The 21,679-nt window shown below is 40.5% G+C and overlaps 1 protein-coding gene and 1 pseudogene across 8 annotated transcripts in view; both read right to left on the reverse strand.

Annotated features, from left to right (window-relative positions):
• GREB1L (GREB1 like retinoic acid receptor coactivator) overlaps nt 1-21,679 on the reverse strand; it is a 255,559-nt gene that overhangs the window by 170,930 nt on the left and 62,950 nt on the right. The window contains exon 1 of one of the 8 annotated variants that reach the window (XM_074340247.1): nt 9,403-9,600. The exons of the other annotated variants lie outside the window; for them this stretch is intronic. The gene's annotated coding sequence lies outside the window, so the exon portion shown is untranslated. Of the gene's footprint in view, nt 1-9,402; nt 9,601-21,679 lie in introns of those variants that run through there. 8 annotated transcript variants of the gene reach the window in all.
• LOC109452325 (small ribosomal subunit protein uS2) lies at nt 566-1,471 on the reverse strand (annotated as a pseudogene).

Below are 21,679 nucleotides of genomic sequence, written 5' to 3' on the forward strand. Positions count from 1 at the left end.
TGATCATTGTGCTTTAATTTTTTTAAATGCTGGGATATAGTGTTTTCAATTTGTTGATCAAAGATTTCTTTAATTTCTGATGAAGTTTCTTATATATCTTATATTATTTTTCATCTTTATAAAAAAATCTTCTTTTGGGGCAGTAGTTATACAGATATCAGATATCTTTTGCCTGTCATCCATATGTATCATTTTTCCCTGTAATTCTTCTAAACTCTTCATTGTTATTTCATTTTGCTTTTGCTTTTCAATCTTCCTTTCTGTCCCTGACTGTGCTTTCAGAATGTCTCGTTTTGTATGCTGCTTCCAGGAAGGCCTTTGTTGCTAAAATAGTTTTGTTTTTCTCCTCTGCTTATTTTCTGAATTTTACCATATTTGTCCTTCTGCTGATTTACCATGTATTCCCCGAACTCTTGTATTTTTGCTTTAAGCACTTGTTTTATTTTATTTATTTTAGCAGTGATTACAATATTAAATATACACACTTTTAAATATATAGGTTATTTGGTGACAATTTCTATATGTTCGTCTGGGGCAATATTTTTTCCTTGTCAGTGTTTTTCATCTATACTTTTTCTCCCTTTTTATACTTGTAACTTTGTACATATTCTGTATAGTTTCTTTTTTGATCATTATTCATAGACCAGTCCTCAGTGGCAGGCTAAGCTCTCCACTCATCAGTAGGAAACGGCTGAGTAGACACAGAAGGCACCTGCATGCCTTCAAACCAGTCTGCGACCTCAGGCTGAGCAGTAATGAACTCGGGAGCTGGAGCAGTCCATTCACCCTGAAATTCTTCCTTGGTCACAGCCTTTTCAGCAGTGGCCTGCTCTTTCTATTCAATCTCTTCAGGGTCTCTGTAGGAGTAGAGGTCAGGCATGGTCTCCCACGGGTGCTCACGGGAGATGGTGCCACACATGAGCAGAACTTCCCAGGCCAGCATCCACCACATCAGATCCATGGCATGAGCTCCCTTGTTGTTGCAAGGGATGGCAATGTCTACATAGCACGGAGGAGAGTCTGTGTTACACAGAGCAATGGTTGGCAGGTTAACGTAAGACACCTCTGTGAGAGGCTGGTGGTCAGCCCTGGGAGCGGCAACCACCAGAAGTCTCGGCTCCCAGATGGCTGCCTGGATCTGGTTAGTGAAGGTCCCAGAAATGTAGCAGCCACCAATAGGAGTGGCTCCAGTGACAGCAGCAAACTTCAGCGCAGCTCGCTGGCCGGTATTCCTGAACAATATGACACTGACATCAGCCGGGTTTTCAATGGCAACAATGGTATGAGCTGCCGGTAGAAGCTTCTCTCAGGTTCTCTTCAGATTTATGATGTAGATGCCATTATTTTTCCATTTATAGATGTACTGTTCCATTTGTAAATCAAGGTTGATGCCACTTAAGTGGGTTCCTACTGCAAGAAATTTGAAGACATCCTCCGCTTTCATTTGTAGAACATCAAGGGCTCTGGACATTGTGAAAGATTCCCTTTAAGTTACGTGGGAACAGAGAAAACGCCGTATTGGTCCCTCTCTGGGTAGCAAGGAAAGGCTAGGACCATATTTTGCGCAGCAGGAATTTACTCTTTGACACACGGTTTTATGTGTGAGTAATTTGAGCTTTAACTTGTCTTCAATCAGAAGATAACAGTAGTTAAAGCCCTGTTCAAAATATTGACTCTCTTCTTTACTCTGTTTCGCTTACAGACTGCTTTGTACACGTTACCTTGGACATTCCTTATTCAGCGTCAACTACCTTGTTTCTACTTTACACCAAACCAGCTCTTGCATCAGCTTGGACACCCACTGATTTGTGCCACACAAGGAATTACTGGTTTCGCCCCTAAGGGCTCATTTGTCTCACTACTTAACTCCTCTGCAGCTTTGCTTCAGATGTGCAGCCATAGAATCTTCCTCTCTAAAGCATCTACCCACACTCTAGTTTTACCTTCGCTGTATTTGGCAGTGCCTTCTCATGAATTATAGTTTGAGGTTTCAGTTGTCTTCTAGATTTGTCAAAGTTGGAGTTTTAAAAATTTATTTCTTGTTCTCCTAGTTCTCAAGAGAAGAGGGGGAAAAATACTAGTTTTTCGGTGTAACTAAAAATAGAAATCAAACCCTATAAATTACCCTAACTCTAAAATTATCTAATAATTCAACTTTTATCTATTGATTCTGAAGATATAAGATTATAGGGCCTTAAGACATAATTTCCTAACATCATTTATCAACATACTTAAATGTAAAATGTACAGTTGATAACAGCAGAATCTTTCTTAATTTGGCATGACTGGAATCCATGACTGGTTGGTTAACTGAAGAAGCAGTTAAAGTGGGTGTGGAGGCGTGGCCTGGCCAACTTGGTTAACTGAGGAAATATGCACCCCAGAACCCTCTTCCGTGTGTGGCTCTGGATTAGAGTTAGCAGATATGGAGGAGGTTGGTGTGAGATCTGGCAGGTGGAAGTGAGGAAACAGCCATTACCCTTGGAACGGTGCTGCAGTTAGAAACAATGACAGACTGTCACTGGTGCCAAAGTGGATCCCCACTTGTCCTTGCTCTCCTTGTCCACATTTAGCTTTTCATCCTGACTGTTGGCCATAAGTGACTCCAGATCGGCCCCCCAGATGTTGGCTGTGGCTACGCAGAGGCAGCGATTTCCTACAGACCTCGGCATGAGGTGAGGTGCTGCTTCTAGAAACACCATGCTTAGCACCCATACCAGGGTTTCAGAATGACTGGTTAGGGACTCCATGAAGCCTCTGACTCCCTTTAAGAACTTCATTTTCCTAGATCCTCCCACATTTGTGTAATTTCTAATTCCTAAAATAAATTCCTTATCATATTCATAGTGGCTCTGTTTCCTTGATTGAACCCTGACTGATTAAAGGGACACACACACACACACACACACACACACACACACACACAGATCCATTTATACATTTAATTTGAAATATATAAATGTGAATTCATTTGCTAATCTTTGAATGAAGGACAAGGGTTTTTGCTTTGGGTATGAGTCAACTGTTTTGCGGTTCCTTTGATGAACTATACCCATAATGCATTATCTATAATTTCTAGTATCTGTCTGTTTAGAATGAAATAAGAATTTAAATACACTTGTGAAACAATATGAGTTCAGAATACTTGTAGATTTTTATGATTCTTCCTAACAATATCTTTGATAGTCATTTCACCACATCTATTTCAACAGGAATTGTTTTTGGCAACTCACCTTTATAAAGTCTTTCCAAATTGTTTAAAACCTAGTTTTCACAGAAAAAGTAACCATCTTTTTTTTAAAAGCTTATATTTCATTGGTTATGTAATATCTTATTAAACTGTACATTTTAAATAACAACTGGCAAATACATACTGGGAACAAACAAGTACTAGCTCCTGGAAGAAGTAATGTCTGATTGGCCAGCCATCAACATGCTGTCTGTCGGTACTTGGTGAGCATGTTCTATATACATGGAAAAGAGAGCCCTGGCTACACCTACGAGGTTAAAAGAGTTATTACTATAATCTGAATTTGACATATCCCACAAGTTGTTTTTGAAGTAAGTCTCTGACATTGGCATGTTTACTTATCACTTACTCCCTCTTCATGAAGGCAAAGAAGAGAATATGCAAGAAAAAGTATCTGAATTTCATACTCATTAGATTTATATTATTTTGAGTTTTCTAAATATTAGCTATTGGAAGGTAGAGATCAATTATGATGTGGGTCTTGTCAAGGTCACATTAATTATTTGGAAGACTCTAGACCACTTTTTAAGAGGCATATAATTAAAAGAATCTAGAAAGGATAAGGTAGAGGGTTTAAGGTCAGCATGCTGTCTATATCTGGGGGAAAAAAACAAAAGCAAAAAACCCTATAAAACACTCTATGAAACTGGGGTCTTCATCTGAATTTAAGGACTAGTCCACTATTACTGTTTTTCACCGTAACTTCCTCATTTAGCTGTGTCCTGATGAAACAGATTTAGAATCTCTAGACATTTGTTGAATATTTACTACATACTAAGTTCTAAAATGGCTATTTTCACAGGTATCATCTCATTTAACCCTTACATCAATCCTGGGGGACATGATTTATTCCCATTTTCTATGTGAGGTAACAGATCAGTGGGGTTGGAGACTTAACCAAGGTTACCCAGATATAAACAGTAGAGGAAAAACTGACTCCACATCAGTTCAATAGCTTTTCTTTCTCCCCCGCCCCCTTCTTACACCTCTCCTCCCTCCCGTTCAAGCCATTGTTTCTCAGTCTAGTTGTGTAGGACACAGCTCCCTGGCCCCTGCTGGTATTATGAGCCTTGTGCCCCACCCCCCACCCCAGGGCTGAGGCAGTCAGTCGCCAGCTCACAGCAGCTGGAGGTGGCAGCTCTGCTGGCCAGCCACTTATGGCCGCACACGGTAGCCGGGGACAGCTCACTGCAGCTCACAGCATCCCACGCAAACCTCCGGCTGCTCAGCAGCACAGCTCCAGGGAGAGTTGTCGTTCTCTATCTTAGCTGTAGAGGGCGCAGCTCACTGGCCCATGTGGGAATCAAACCGGCTGCCTCGGAGTTAGGAGCACGGCGCTCCAACCACCAGAGCCATAGTGCAGGCCCTCAACAGCTTTTCACATCAGTGTAAGGAATGTAAGTAGGAGATCATTCTTCTTAGTCCCATGGAAAACACTTGATAAACTGATATTTGTTTTACTATTACAAAACTATTGTATAATGAGTCCAATTATGTTAAAATACTATATAACTTGGGGTAGGGGAATTTTTAAAATGTATTAGGAATGAAGGTGCCTATCTCAACACATTTGCATCCAGTTACTCACAAACAGTAATAACAAGATCAATTTTTCAGAAAGTCATAGTAATAAGTAATGGTAACAATAATGGCAGTTTACCTTTGTATTTCTATAGATACTCTCTTTTTGACAACTTGAAACAACTCCGGGAAACATTACCTACTGTCTTTTATAAGAGCCCAGTAGCAGGAGGTGGTTGTTACTGCCAGTTAACATGGGAGACAGCAAACTCTGAAAGTCTCAAGAATACAAAAGCATGCAGTGTTCTGCCCAATAATTCTGACTTCATCTCTTCAGCCACCATCTAAATGAGTCACTGACATTTGGCAGAGACAAACAGATCTGGGAGAGAAATTTCAGCTGTAATTTTAAGATTATTCTAAACATATATTATACCTTTTCTGGTTTTCTATAATTTGAGCCAGATCGCTCTCTTCCATCACTTGGACAGAGACTAGAACAAAAGGAAATTGCTCATGCCCTAGTTTTGCTGATGCCTTCAATAACACAAGAGCTAAAGGTGGCAGATTTACTTTTTGCTCATCACAAACATGTTTCCCTGATTTACCACAATAAGCAGACTGCAGCTGGGAACTCACTCTACAGTAAAATTAATAGTTACATCCAGCCTCTAAGTGAATTTTGAAGAGATATGTCTAACAGTATGTGCCTTTCTACCCAAATAACAAATGCTTCCAAGATCATGGAAACTCCAGTTATAGTCTCTGGGGAATTCTGGTTTGAGTTATTTTAATGTTTTGGTTTGAGTTATTTTAATGTTTTCGTTTGACTTATTTTAACTCACATGCTTAAACATCACTTATTTGGGTGAAACTCTCACCAGACTCAGAAAAAATGAATTGCCAGTGGTCCACAAACCACAAATACATCCACCCTTGTTTCACTCTTTGCACTTAGATTTTGTTTGAATACTGTTCTCTGCTGATCATATAATTATATGCTTTACATGTTATATTTTCCATTAATGTGCAAACATTCTGAACATTCCAAGAGACAGAGCACTTCTACCTGTTCTACTCCTGGCTCACAAGTCATAGAATGGGGCAGGGACTGGTAGAGATAGGAAAGTAACACTGAGGGCCTACTGCACGCCCTATTTATTTTTAGTTTTTTAATTTCATTGGGTGACAGTGTGTTTTTTCCAGGACCCATCAGCTCCAAATGAAGTCATTGTCCTTCAATCTAGTTGTGGAGGGTGCAGCTCAGCTCCAAGTCCAGTCACCGTTTTCAATCTTAGTTGCAGGGGAAACAGCCCACCATCCCATGCGGGAATCGAACCGGCAACCTTATTGTTAAGAGCACACACTCTAACCAACTGAGCCATCTGGCTTCCCCACTGGCAGCTCAGCACCAGCTCAGCTTAAGTCGTTGTCTTCAACTAGTTGTGGAGGGCACAGCTCACTGGCCCATGTGGGAATCGAACCGGCAACCCTGTTGTTAAGAGCAAGCGCTCTAACCAACTGAGCTAAATGGCCACCCTTACAAGCATCTTATTAGGTAGCTATCATTATCCCCATTTTCCAAAAAACAAACTTTTGGTTCAGAGAAGTTGAAAGATTGCCCCAATGTCACACAGTTAGTAAACAGTCAAGATGACATCCAAAGAAATCTGCCCTCATTGTTCCACACTGCCTTTCTCCACACATTTTTAAGACATCCTTTGTTAAGACTTTCATCATAAGAAAGGCAATAAATGCTATTTTAAAAATCTAAAGGAGAGTAAAAATTAACCTTTTCCAGCCTCCTGAAAACTATGATAAAGGAAACCAATTATTGTAGTACTATGCATGTTTATTAACACTCTTAGTCAAAATTTTAGGTGTCTTATGTTATTTTTCTCCTAATTATCAATGTAATACACATTCATTGTGGGAAATATGGTGAGAAAAAGTTCAAGTACTTTAAAATAGGTCACTCTAATCTCAGCACTCAGAGACAATTACATTTACCATTTTGGCATGTTTCCTTCTAGTTCTGCTTTTTCTCTTCCAGTTCTTTTTGTATATACTTTCTTCACATAATTGAGATCAATCTGCATATTTACTATTAAACCTCTTTCACATAAAATCCCAATAAAACATTTCTTATGTTTCTTATGTTTAAAACCTGTTACTAGACATTCTAATGGGCAATACTGCCCTTAAACCAGACGCAGGATCCTTGGCAGGGACCCAGAATTTTACAGCAGCTTTGCTTTGGCCCACCTCTTGCTACACCCCTCACCATGAGAGGAGAGGTCCACAGGGAAAGGAGGCTGTATCCACACCGAATCTGTACCATCATTCTAGACCATTCCTGAAGTACAGGGAATCCTGAAATCCCATGACCAAATGGCCCTGCTTAGACCTCTTTCCCACAGCTGGCCCTGAGGGCTGACTGTACAGCACTGCACACTCCAGGCCCAAGGATGGCCGGTTGGTCCGAGAGTGTGGGTGGACTTTGGATGTGAGGGTGTGGTATCCTCACAAGTATGTGTGAAGCTCCTCTTGGTGTGGCACTGAAACAGAGCTGGGAGGAGAAGATCTCCCCATGCCACCACATTCCAGCATGGAATTCCAGTCTGAGAATTCTAAATTCAAACTTGGCCATCTTAGTCATTTAGAAGGTTGTATTTGTCAAAGTAGGAGGATGAAACATATTCTAATAGTTTGGTAGTTTCATTTACAACTTTTAAATAATTAGGTATGTTCTGTGAGCCTCCATTTGTCCTCAGTAGAGTCCTAGATTCCAAAAATGTTGTGGTGGGAGGCTGGTAATGGATACATTTTTAAATGTGGATATATCATAATATGCCTAACCATCCTTCTGACGTTAAACATTGTAAATGGTTCCTAAATTTTTATTTAAAATAACATATGTTAAACATCCATACATAAGTATTTGCCTTCATTACTTATGACTTCTTATGATATATTCCAAGAAGAAAAATTATTGGGCCAAAGGGTATAAACTCTTAATAACCAACATCTTAAACTAATGGTTAGATTAACGGAAGATCTCAATGAATGTAACCCCTACCTCTCTACCCACATGCCAAATCCATTGACTTACATTAATGGTTACAGAGGCCATATCTAGGAGTATATTTAAAGACTTTTACATATAGTCATTTTGTTTCAAGATAGGACACTGACTCAGTTTTCTTTTTTAATTGAGGTACAACTGACACACAACCTTATGCTAGCTTCAGGTGTATAATATAATGACTCAATATTTGTACATATTGCAAAATGGTCACCACAATAAGTCTAGTTAACATCCACAAACCATTCTTTTGATATGTTTTAAAAGTTCATTAAATTTCAATCCCTAAAATCATGGGAAACCCATGGCCCTTGGGCCAAATCCAGGCTGCAGCCTGTTTCTGTAAATAAAGTTTCATTTGGAAGACAGCCACGCTCACTCATTTCCATATCGTGTACATCTGCTTTCAGACTATAATGGTCGACTTGAGTAGTTGCCACAGAGACTATATATGGCTGGCCTACAACACCTAAAATATTTACTATCTGGCCCTTTAAAGTTTGGCCCTGATCTATTTTCAACCCCAATCTAAAATTGTCACAGAATACAAACCGTGAAACAGGAAATTAGAGAATACTAAGCAGTCATAAATCTATACTAGGTTTTTCCCCATTTCACAAATTGGGTGTGCTGGCCTCAGCAGGCTTGGCATTTTTGTTTTGGTGTTCCTGCTGACGTCTTGATCCAGCTGGTATTGCCTCTGTTTAACACTTACCAAATGCACACTGTATCAAGCAGACTTTGTACCAGGTACTGAGGGCCCATGGAAGAATAATTCATCATTTCTGGCCTCCAGAAGTTTACTGGTTTTCCAAATGTGTGTGTGTCCAAGCTTTCACAAAGCCAACAGGATCGTTTCAATCGTTCTAAACCCCCGTCACCTTTGAGATTCTAAGAATGGGTTGTGTAAAGAGCAAGTGTTATAAAGAAAGTGTGGCAGGGAGTAGAAACACCTTTATCATAGCAACTTGGAGTTTGAACCACAATAACTAAGCTGCCTTGGTAAAAAATCACTGATAGCAGATGCAGGAAGAGCAAGCAAACAGGCAAAATAAACAATTCCTGGGTAGCAAGTAATCCCTCCTACAGAAATTCCCTTGATGTTTCTGCTTTAGCCAGTGGGGCGGGGGGGGGGGAATTGCCCATACCAGGATGAGCAAGAGATTAGTAAATGGTTGTTTTGTTTACTTAAAAAATTAAAATTTTTATTTATGAGAAAAAGCCCATCTGTGTGTAGTGAGAAAAGAGAGAAATCAAAGAAGCCATTGCTATTTTTTCACTCTCCAAAAAGATGGGGCAATAACAGAGTAATTTGGCTTTGGGAGAAAACATAAACCTAAGCCAAGTATTTCAGAGAATTCTAAGAAATGTGGTTTGGATCCAAGTTTGGAGGACTTTTTTTTTTTTTTTTTTTTTGAGTTTTAGTGGAAAGATAAAAGGGAGGAGAAATTATTTACAATGCAGACACTTTGTCACTTTTGGTTGGCACAATCAATCTGTTATATAATTACATTAGAAAACTACAAACTGAAAGCAAATGACTTACATGCTCTGTTGTCTTGGGTCATCGATGGTAGCTACCTTACATCATTGGGGTAAAGAGAGGAGATTCTGTGTCTGTGGATTCGCACTCCTTTTATTACCTGGACAGCCTTGTGTGAGCACAGCCTTCTCAGAGGCTCGTCATCTGCACATTGTTGATAATACCACTTACCTTGCTGTGTTCTCTTGTGGACTAAGTAAGGTCACATGAGTCAGCTTATAGCACAGTTATTGGCAGTTAGTTGGTACTGAATAAAATATATTTTTCTTGTTGTTGTTATCATAATGTGCAATATATGTAAAGCCCCCAAAACAGCTCTGAAGCTGGCAGAGTAGACACTTTGGCTCGGCAATTACATGCCGGACTCCCATTTTTCTTTCACAGTCACTAAAACTCTAACAGAGATGTCTTCCTTTGGCTACTGAAATCTTCTCTCCCATTGAAAGGGGCCAGGGGAAATGCATATGGCTCTGCATGCTTAACATCTTAACGTGTTGTCAGCTGAGCCCTCTTTGGGGATTAGGATGCATTTAGCTCAGCATAAAGTCTTTAGAATAAAGTTCCCATGTTGAGCAGCCCATGTGCCTGGAGGAGGGAAAGAAATATTTAGCAGGCAGGTGGGTGGGTGCCACTCTGGGCACAATTTATTATTTTGCCAAGGATTATCTCCAATGGCTCATTTGTAGAAATATGCTCATTTGCAAAGAGGAGTACCTATCTGCAAAAACAGGCCAGTCTTGCCTGTTCATGACAGTTTAAAACATTAGGATGACTTGTTCTGACCTACTCAGAATAAACAAAGTTCCATGAAACTATTAAATATTTGTATTGTCCCACTCTGTTATAAAAACACAGTTCTCAGAACACCTCCAAAGTATCTGCCAAGGACTTTGTTTTGTTTATTTTGCTCTTGTGAGAGAAGTCAATGATAACTAACGCGGGCATTGCTAATTGGCTTCTTTGAATTCTTTTCCAAGGGCTTCAAATGTAGGAGTACCTGGAGGGAGGGAGACTGACAGGAGTGGGAGAGTGAAGTCAGAGGACTTTTCTACCAGACAGATGGCCTGTGGATGCCTGAATCCTCCACTGGAGGTTACAGCTCCTGCCGGGCAGCCCTGTCCTGGGTCCTGCACAGTGCAGGGCTCCACTTGTGCCCCCACCCCCGCCGTCCCCGGACCTTGGGCCTGCGGTTAGTAAGCACACCCCACTGTCACCAGTCCTGAGGTACTGCACCCCCTGTGCTGCGCACCCTCCTCTCTACACCTTTGGAAATAGTCACTGCATGAACTCCTCAAAACATCCCAATTTGAGCACATCATGGACCCTGACGGATACACATGAGTGCAGAGGAAAAAAAATCAATGAAACTAAATAGAGGGAAAGAGGAGAAAAAGGAGGAGGAGACAACTAATTTTCTTCCATGAAATATGTCTTTTACGTGTCTTGGCCACGTTCTTCCTCCAGCCTTCCTCCCATCTTACACCTTCTTCCCCTTCCACACTTATCTACTTTCCCAATCACTCTACTTTATCCACGTCAACTCTTCTCTCCATATCCTAACTTAGTTTTCTACTTAAGCTTCTTCTTCCTCCGGGACAATTTATCCAACTCTTTGTCTGGTCTGAAACAAACATGGGGTTTCCTCTCCAACACAAGGCACCACATGGGTTTCTGGGCCTCATATAAACTTCTAGATGATGGAGCCTCTCTAAACCTTCTGTTTTCTCCACAGGAGACCAGCACTGCCTTCAGTGAACGCACCCCCCACCCCCCTGCAGCTTCCTCTAAGTTCCCTCGCTGACCCTCCCCCTCAGGTGCTAGCCTTTTCTGTCTGTCATTTGTCAGCCAAGGGACAGGGGACGTATGGCCTAGATTTACATTGTCTATATTGTAGCCTCTAACTATGGTGCAGCTATTTCACTTAAAATTAAATTAAGAATTCAGTTCCACAGTTACACTGGCCACATGTCAAATGCTCAATAGCCATGTACAGTAATGAGTACTGTATAGAACATTTCCATCATCACAGAAAGTTCTGTTTGACAGATTAGGGTCTATGTTAGGTTTTTCAATCTTAGAACTATTGACATTTTGGGCTGGATAAGTCTTCATTTGGGCTTGGGGGAGGAGGCTGTCCCGGGCATTGTAGGATATTCAGCAGCGTCCCTATCCTCTACCCACTGTTGCCAGTAGCATTCTCCCAGTTGTGACAACCAAAATGCTGCAGACATTCCCAGATTCTGGTTTAGATGAAATCATTCAGCTATCGATTATATTTTGCTCACATCCAGAAAAGGAGCAAGATAGTCAAGGGAAAAAAAAAAAGAGTTCAGAGGCACTTGGAGCAGGAGCTGACATATAGTTGGAACAGGAGACAGGATGAGAAAAGGAGGCCAGAGAGTAAGTAAACCTTTGCGCAGTGTATTACAACTTTAAATAACAAGTCTGAGCCTTTCAGTAAGGTGCAGTGAATTTTCCTCTGGCTGCTCGCATGGCACTTGGAACCCTCAGACAGGGTTATCGGAAGGCACGATGTCCCAGCCTCACCGCCTGAACATATCATGGAGAATTTTGGCTGTTGTGTAGATTGATGATGTCTCCCATTAGAAGCATGAAGCGTAGGGCTGCCGAAAGCTCATCATGACGATGTTAAAGGTAACCAGGAGGCATTCTAAGCGGACAGGGTCACTCACACCCATTCCTCCCCCTAGCGCAGGCAGGCAGTGTCACATCTTTCTTGACCTGCCTAATTCTGTGTCTTAAAGACGTAAACAGCTCTTCAGGGTTTGCAGGCACTAAGTGATGTAGGGAAAAGTTACTACAGCCTGGGGTTCTAGTGGATACAACTCAACTATGCCAAGCAGGTTTTCTCCAAATGTAGCCACCAGTCCTAAGTGATGTCCTATAGTGAAGAAACTTTTTAAAGACAACTGCCCAAATCTATTTAGCCATAAGCCCCTTCTCCTGAAGTACACCACTGAGTATGTTTTACCCAAGGCTAATAAAGAAAAGAAGATTTGTGCTCAACTGAACCCTTCCATCTGCCCAGAAGGAGTTCCTTGACACTCTGCAAGATTCCCATCCAGAAGGATGAAAGCACAAAAGAAGTCCTATTATGGGCTCAGGAAACAGTCACGCTTGAGAATCACAGAGGTCACTGTACAGAACCAGGAGCTGGGAACTAAGAACAGAACAGGCCAGGACCAAGCACCAGGCACAACCAGACAGACTGGCGATTTTCTGCTTCCTTAGTAAGCTCTCAAGGCAGGAGACTACTGAGAACTACCGAGGGTCTACAGCTTCATGGGCTGGAGGGACACAGCAGTCAGGCTGACACCTCCCTACTCAGTCCAGGGCCACAAAGAACGGTGACAGAGGTTCACAAACTGGGCATTAGAGAGGTTTACAAAACTAGTGGTATGACCCAACAAAACAAATCACAGGGTGAAAGTCTCCTGAGGGCTCCAGCAAAGCACTCTAAAGATGGGTAAGGCAAAGCCCCTGCTCTTCATGAGCTCACAATCAGCTTCCTGTGGCCTGAGGACGATGGCGGTGGTGGTGCTGATACTCTTAATTAACCCATTGTTTAATGCTGGCACATGTGTGAGGCTGGGAGGGAGGGACTGTGAATTATAATTACCTGAACACCTAGAATGTTCTGTAAATACACAGTCGAAATAAAGATATATAATGGCAGGGACCAAATAGTGCTCCCGTTTGTATTTGCCAGGGACCCATACACCATGTCAAGTTTACAGTAGCTATCCAATAAATGTTGACTGAATACTGAAGAAGGTAAAGGAGAAGCTTATCTATCTCACATGACAGATCCCCCAAAAGCCAATAACTTTTTCCTTTGTTTTGTGCCTGCTCCATTGTCTACCCGGGTTATATCTATACTTTGTCAAAATTAGTTGAGAGTATCCAAAATCCAAGAAATTATAACATCTGTGTCAGACAGGATCCCAATAGGAAACAGACGATACATTCAAATTAGGATAAATTGTGGCGACTTATTTGAAAGGGACTGTTTGTAAAGACATGGACACAGTGTATGGGAACGACAACGGTATTGCTATGCTGTGGAATCGGTAGCAGCAGCATTGTTACCACTCCCAGGGGAAAAGTGATGAGAGGAAGAATTGATTACAGGAACCCAAAAAGAGAAAGTCTTACGGTGAAGCACCATGACCTTAGGTCCAGGGGCACAGGCAGCCCAAGGCAAACCCACAAGGAGGGAGCCAAGAGAATAATTAGCCTGACCTCTCTTGGATCTCCTGCTGGGACTCTGCCATTGGCGGAAGTCAGAGGGCACAGGAGCTCCTGACACAGGCAGCCTCCAGGGTAGACAGAGGGAGGGTAGAGAGGGGTGAAGAGGAGATCAGAAGAGGCGAAAGGAAGACATCCTTAACAACTGGTGATCACTCTCCCTGAACTGGTGGTATTTGGAAATGTTCAGGATGCCAATTCATGATCAATTTATCCATGATCTAATGAGAAAGAACCACTTTTAAACTGTTATTCTATATTGATTAAAATCTGAGTATTAGGACTTCCACTCTGATTTTAAAAAAAGGATTTCATCCAGACCAAAAATCAAATCCCAATTAAAAGGAAAATTATACTCAAATAACACAGAAATTGTGAACCTTAATTCTGCCAGACCTGAAGGTCAACCACAAATATACCAACTCTGGACACGTGGCTACAGGTGAAGGTGGTGGTTCTTCCCAACAGGGGATTGGTCAAAGGATTAGTGTACTGAGATATATATATCAGAAGATAGATAGATAGATAGATAGATAGATAGATAGATAGATAGATAGATAGATAGATAGATAGTTTCAGGTGTACAAAACAATGTAATAGACATTTCATCCCTCACAAAGTGATAACCCCCTCCTCCAATCTATTGCCCCTCTGACATTGTATATATCTATTACAAATCCATTAACTAAAGCTTCTCTTATAGAATATTGCAGAAGGCAATATTTGGGGGCTTGCCAGTGGAATAGGTGGAAGAAAAGGTGCCCAAAACTCCTAAGGGAGAAATTACTACCATACAGTAGAATACAGACAGTTGAGGACTGGGAAAATTATCAAGAAAGTCAGTGAGAAACGCCCTTAACTTTGAAGGCTGCTACTTTTCCTAAGAAAGTGGAAAGGAAAACATTATCCATCAAATGAAAGAAAATAACACAATGTAATACTGGAAGGAAGAGGCTAAGAAGAATTCTGATGTGGCTTTAGAAACAAAACAAAAAACAAAAACAAAACATCTTTATAGCTTTTAATTTTGGTAAGTTTATGGCCTGTGGTCTAGGAACATTTATTACCAAACCACAGCAAGGGAAAAAAAGATCTTTGAGTTTTCTCCTCTTTTCTGTCTTAATCATAGGCATACATCCAATTCATTATAATTGATTTGCCTAGATTTATCAGTCACAAAATCAATATGTAAGTATTCATTATCTATATATTCGTCAATTCCTGCAAAGTCATTATATATTCAGAATCTTTATAGTTCAATTAACTGTTGTTTACTACACTCAGTCTGGAATTTGATGTTTTCTTTCTTGAGAGAGACATATGCATGGTTACTGCTTGTTCAGTGCAAGCTGTTCTCATTATAACGAGTCCCTACAATTTCAGACCCTTATCTGCAAGGAGTACACTTTGTACTGCTGTTCAAGCGTATAACATCACAACAAGTTGCAAATAAAAGATGTGCACAACTGATAAATGATGACCAGTTTATATGCACAGATCCTGCAAGAGCAAAAGCTAACTGACTACACTGTCAGTCTTCTGCCTTGTCACAAATTAATGGAATAACCAGAAGAGAAAGGTCTCTTGCCTTTGGACTACTTAATTGTCATGAAAATTTGGCAGAAATGTTCTCATGAAAACATAATCCGTATTGATTTAGTGGTTTATATTCTTCATGGGCTAAATATTCTTATTCACTAATTCAACCATAGACATTTAGTGAGCACCTACTGCACATACCAGACAGTGCTACAGGAACTGGGGATACATCAACAAAGAGTCCCGAGACAGATGGGGTCCCTGCCTTCATTGAGCTTACATTCTAACAGAGATGGTGAACTGAAATAAATAGGTAAATAAACAAGAACTTTATAGAGATAGTGACCTTTGCTAGGAATAAAATAAAATAGGTAATGGAACGAAGAGTGACGGGGGTGTGTGGGGAGGGATGGACATAATTCAGATGAGACACTCAGGGAAGTTGACATTTTAGGTAAGCCTTGAACAACAGGAAGAAGTCAACCACATGAAGCTCTGGAGCGTGAGCATTTCAGGACAGAGAAGAGCTAAGGTAAAAGCCCTGAGGAGGAACGAGCTGGGGATGCTTGAGGAAAGTAAGACGGTCAGTAAGTGAGAGGAAAATGATAGGAGATAAGACAGCAGAGCTAGCCAGATACCAGACCATACAGGGCCTTGTAGGGCAAGGAATTTGGATTTTTGTTTCAAGAGTGATGGAAGTTGCCATGAGGTTTTGAGACGGAGAGGATCTGATCGCTGCTTAAAGGATCACTCTGGCTCTGAATGGAGAAGAGACTGTAGGAGGGAGGAGACCATTGCAGTCATTCAAGTTGGAGAAGACGGTGGCTGGAGGAACACAGTGGAAAGTGGATGTGGGAAGAAATGGACAGATTGGGGACTTCTGGAGATAGGCATGCTGACAGATTGAATGGGAAATATGGTCAGGGAAAGAAAAAAAAACTCCTAGGTTTTTTATCTAAGCAACTAGGTATTGTCATTAACTGAAAGGGGGACTAAATGGAAAAAAAAAATCAACAAACAGGTATGAGGTAGGTGGAGCGGTTATCTGGGGGAATCAAGAGTTGCATTTTGTACACAGTGTATTTGAGATGTACACAGTGTATTTGAGATGCCTATTAGACATTCAAATGGACATATAAAGCCGACAACTCTACGTGTGTATCTGGAGTTCTACAGAGAGGTCAGATAGCGTTTTTATTAAATCCAAATGAAAAATATTACTAGAAAAATACACTCAAGAGAGATGGAGACTCTCTTTAAATTTACTCTGTAGGCTACTGTGCCTGACATACTGAAGTGTTGAAAAAACAGGACAATGTTAAGGAGTCATCATACAACCCAAAACTGAAATATTGTCTTTGATTTGTTTGTTTGACGCTCCTACCAACTTAGCTCAAGTATTCCTCCAGCAAAAACCATATGACTGACAATTACTTGCAGCAGAGAATGACCACAATCAGGAAAACAATAATATGGCCTTAGCTAATGAAGATGTGAAACACTCCACTAATTCAGTACCAGATGCACTGGTTTGCTAGCTCAAGCCTGAACACAATAGTGACTCACAGATGATATCTCCAAAGAGTCATGACAACTGCAGGAAAGGTCTGTCAGTACTGCTACATCAAAAGAAGAGTAAATTCTATGAGGGGCAAGGTGTTAATAATGCCTTTGGGGTGGGGAGCTGTAGGTCAACAGAATTTCATAGAAATGTAAACACTTTTTGAAGGTTTGTTCCCCTATACAGTCTGGGCTCCGGGTTGATTGACTCTTACTCAACTACACAGATTCAACAATTCATGAAAGAAAAGGGAGGCAAAAGGCATTTCAGCTCTCAGAAGACAAACTCTGAAATCTTAGTATTACCCTACAAAATTATACAATTAATAAATAGGTTAAAATGAAAAGCAAAAGTGTTGACTGTAATAGACATGAAAATATCAAGAATTTTTACTTGGGCTAATTTCTTTATAGTAAGGTCTAAACCCACAGAATCCCTTTGTAAGGACAATAGGACAGGAAGTGGCAAAGTCATAATCAGTGATCTTAGATCTTTTTGAAGTGCAAAGAAGCAAAGTAACAGCCTACAGGGTAAAACTAACATCACACCTTCGAATCAGTAAGTGAAGAGAGAAAATCATTAACAGCTAACCTATTCTTTAGTGAGAATTTCAAAACCAATTTGAAAGTCCCTAGAAAATGTTATATTTATGGTTCATTAAAAGTTTAGTCCTTCTAAGAATTTATTTCCAATAAATTTCAGAACAAAAAAACTCCCCCAAAACAATAATTTCCCATTTGGGAACTTCTTTTTCTACTTTTAGTTTAATTCTGGGGGATTATTTAGTAGTTTCTGTGTAAGTCTAATAGATGACAGTAACTGCACCCAGGGAATGAGAATATAATATAGAGTATACACACTTCAAGTTTTACCTTAAAGGTATCCAGGTAGAGACAAGAGACTTCAAGAACATTTGCATTCAAAAGGCTTGGCAACTAGATTGAAAGTGACAATTAAACCCCTCTGAATACAAAACCCCCACCTCCTTCCAAAGAGCATAATACTACAATTCATTATTTAAGACATCCTTTGGGTATGTTTCTTCCAGTCTTCCACCTCTCCCTCCCAGAAAGACTGTGCATCCTAGATCTTAGTCTGCTTTTCCTTAGTTTCAATTTATTTATACCCATATATGGAGGAGAGAGGGTTAAAAGAAAAAGAAAAGGGAAGAAAGTAAAAGGCCATCAATGTTCTCTTTAATATGCCAGAGTCAAGTGGTAAATGCTGTCAAAAGTTTATGGCCTCCAGGGCATCCATCCTCTCAGCCTCTCCTCTGCCAGTTTCCTCCTCTTATCTTTTCCTTCTCTGTTCTCCTCCCTTTAGTAAACTCCCAGACCCTCCCAGCTTCTATGCCACCAGTGGCCACACCATGCAAAAGCAGGCCAAAAATTAAATTATGGATATGTTTCAATGGTCTTAATAGATTAATGTAGCAAATTAGAATTGGTCATTTTAAAGATTTAGTGATTGGATTGCTATATAAGTATTCAAGATTAATGTTTCCTCATTTAACAGATTAAAAAAAGAAGATTTTTTTTTTCTTTCCAATTAGACATCACGGATATCATTTGCTAAAAGGGGTAGTGGGCTCTCAGGGGAATCGGCTAGGAACTAAAACATTCTGTGTCAAAGGAAAGCCTCTGGAAGGGTGCTGTGCAGGCTTCCCTTCCAGGATACCAGCACCTCAAGTAAAGCCAAGGATGTGCTTCCTCCTATTAAGTTCTACAAAGCAAACAAAACACCCTGTTGTCACCCTCACTCCAACAACACATTTAGATACATAAGGGAGGTCAAAATTCCTTTAAGAACCAATGAAATAAATGGTAAATTATCTGTTACACTAAATGATTCTATGACAATCTGCAAGAACATTTACGTTTTCTTTTCCAAATATCAAATGCCAGCAACACAGCATACTGAATTAAACACAGGCCCTACTCATAAAAATGGTGGTGTGAGGTGAACCTCTGTAAATCTCCCCTGGAATTTACAACAAATTGAACAACTATAACTCCACAAAGGACTCCCTGCACAGCAGACAGGCAAAACGAAGAGGCGCACTACTGAAATCATCTAAAGGTGGGCGAATTGCGCAAGAAGGGGAGCAGGGAAGGGAGAAGTGCAGAGACGGGGCTGCGGGAAAGGGAAGAACTTCAACTGCTAGGGCTCTGAGGGGACAGCATATACCGTGGCTGAACCCAACGCTCACGGCAGAGACCTCGGAGCAAACACTGAGGGAAGAAGGCTGAAAACAGTGGTTTAAGTCCTCATTGCCGAGCAGAGAACGGAAGCCTTAGGCACTGAGACTAGCCGCCCCTTCCCTACCCTCCCAGAGCTCACCCCGCCCCCACCTGCCCGGTGCTAGAAGCGGAACAGTAGCAATATCAGATCAAAAGAACAGAATATTTGCTGTTCTGAGAACTGTGGACCGCAGACACAAATTCGCAGCCCAACTAGTTCCAGCAAAGGGGAGGGAGCTGTGGAAGCAGGACCGGCTGTGCTGGTGGTTGCTGCCATTGCTCTGGGCCACCTCTCACAACTCACCCCACCCCTGGCCCCACCTATCTGGGTGGATCCCTGCAGGAGTAAACAGAACTGCTGTAACATACAGGCTCTGAATCTGGTGCAGGAAGAGCTGTGGAACTTCAAAAGCTCTTCACATCCCCACATGGATGTGGCGCCCTATGACCCAGGCGAACTGTTAACAGAGGAGAAGCCCGTCTCCCAGGGAATCCCCCCATTGTGTGAGAAGCCAGAATAGTGCAGAGAAAATATAACACTACAGTGTGAGAGAGAATAAAAGGCTGCAATTGGAGAGAAAATAAAACATTCTACCAACACCTACTGGAAAACAAAACCTTTCTATCAACCTGTTGCAGAACCCACTCCTGTAGATGTCTAGGAAGAGAAATAATAAATCATTAATTGCTATGAATAACCAAGGTAACAAGACAGCTCAGAAAGAAAATGAAAAGTCTCTAGAAAATGAACTTAAAGACATGGAAATATGTGACTTAAATGACAGAGAATTCAAGATTGCAGTTCTGAAAAAACTCAACGAGATGCAAGAAAACACAGACAGGCAGTTTAATGAACTCAGAAACACAATCAAAGAACAAAATGAACATTTACCAAAGAGATTGAAATTTTTAAAAAAGAACCAAATAGAATTTCTGGAGATTAAGAACTCAATAAAAGAATTGAAGAATGAAATAGGCAGCTTAGGTAGTAGAGTTGACCAGATGGAGGAAAGAATCAGTGACATCGAAGATAGAAATCTGGAAATGACATGGATGGAAGAAGAAAGAGACTTGAGACTTAAAAGAAATGAAAGAACTCTACAAGAATTTTCTGACTCCATCAGAAAAAGCAATATAAGAATAATGGGCATACCAGAAGGAGAAGAAAGAGAGAAGGAAACAGAGAGCATATTCAAACAAATAGTCGATGAGAACTTCCCAAACTTGTGGAAAGAACTGGATCCTCGAATCCATGAAGCAAATAGAACATCGAATTACTTCAATCCCAACAGGCCTTCTCCAAGGCACATTGTATGGAAGACGTCAAAAATTAACGACAAAGAAAGAATCCTCAAGGCAGCCAGGGAAAAGAAGAAGGTAACCTACAAAGGAAAGCCCATTAGGTTATCATCAGATTTTTCAGCAGAAACTCTACAAGCCAGGAGGGAGTGGACTCAAATATTCAAACTATTGAAAGACAGAGAAATTATGAACCAAGAATAACATATCTAGCAAAGATATCCTTTAGATACGAAGGAGGAATAAAGACCTTTCCAGACATACAGAAGCTGAAGGAATTTTCTAACACCCGACCTGTACTACAAGAAATACTGAAGGAGGCTATTCAACCAGAATAAATAGGGATAATTTGTGACAACTAAAACATAAAAGGAGCGAGAGTAAAGGCCTGCACTGGAATATGGGAATGGAGAAAGTAAGCATGCTGAAGAAAATAGAATACTCTAAATATCAAACTTTCTTTTACATACACTTAATGGTAACCACTCAAAAAACAAAAAATCCAGAACTAAAATATATACTGTAATAAAACAAGAAACAGAGGGAGAAATCATAGAATACCACCACACAGAAATAATAGACAACAACAAAAAGGCAAAGAAACAATGGAGACACAGTCTTACCAGAAAACCAAAGATAGAATGATAGGAAATCCTCACATATCAATAATCACTCTAAATGTAAATGGACTGAACTCACCAATAAAAAGGCACAGAGTAGCAGATTGGATCAAAAAACAAAACCCAACCATATGCTGTCTCCAAGAGACACATCTCAGCTATAAGGAAAAATATAGACTCAAAGTGAAAGGGTAGAAATTGACACTCCAAGCAAATGGTATCCAGAGAAAATCAGGTGTAGCCGTAATGATATCAGATGGCTAAAAAAGGTAACAAGAGACAAAGATGGACATTTCATAATGATAAAGGAGACTATACAACAAGAAGACATAATAGTCATCAATATTTATGTCTCCAATCAGGGAGCACTGAAATATACCAAGCAACTACAAACAGAACTAAAGGGAGAAATTGACCAAATTATATTAGGGGACCTAAATACATCATTGACAGCTATGGATAGATCATCCAAACATAAAATAAATAAAGAAATAGCATCCCTAAATGACACATTAGATGAAATGGACATAATTGACACTTATAGAGCACTTCATCCTAGAACATCAGACTATACATTTTTTTTCTAGTGTACATGGAACATTCTCAAGGATGCATCATACGTTAGTACATAAAACCAGCCTCGGCAAATTTAAGAAGATTGAAATCATACCAAGCATATTCTTTGGTCACAAGGCTTTGAAATTGGATATCAACTGCAAAAAGGAAGCAGGAAAAACCACAAATATGTGGAG

This window comes from Rhinolophus sinicus, linkage group LG09 (genome assembly GCF_036562045.2).
Source record: "Rhinolophus sinicus isolate RSC01 linkage group LG09, ASM3656204v1, whole genome shotgun sequence".
Taxonomy (NCBI): domain Eukaryota; kingdom Metazoa; phylum Chordata; class Mammalia; order Chiroptera; family Rhinolophidae; genus Rhinolophus; species Rhinolophus sinicus.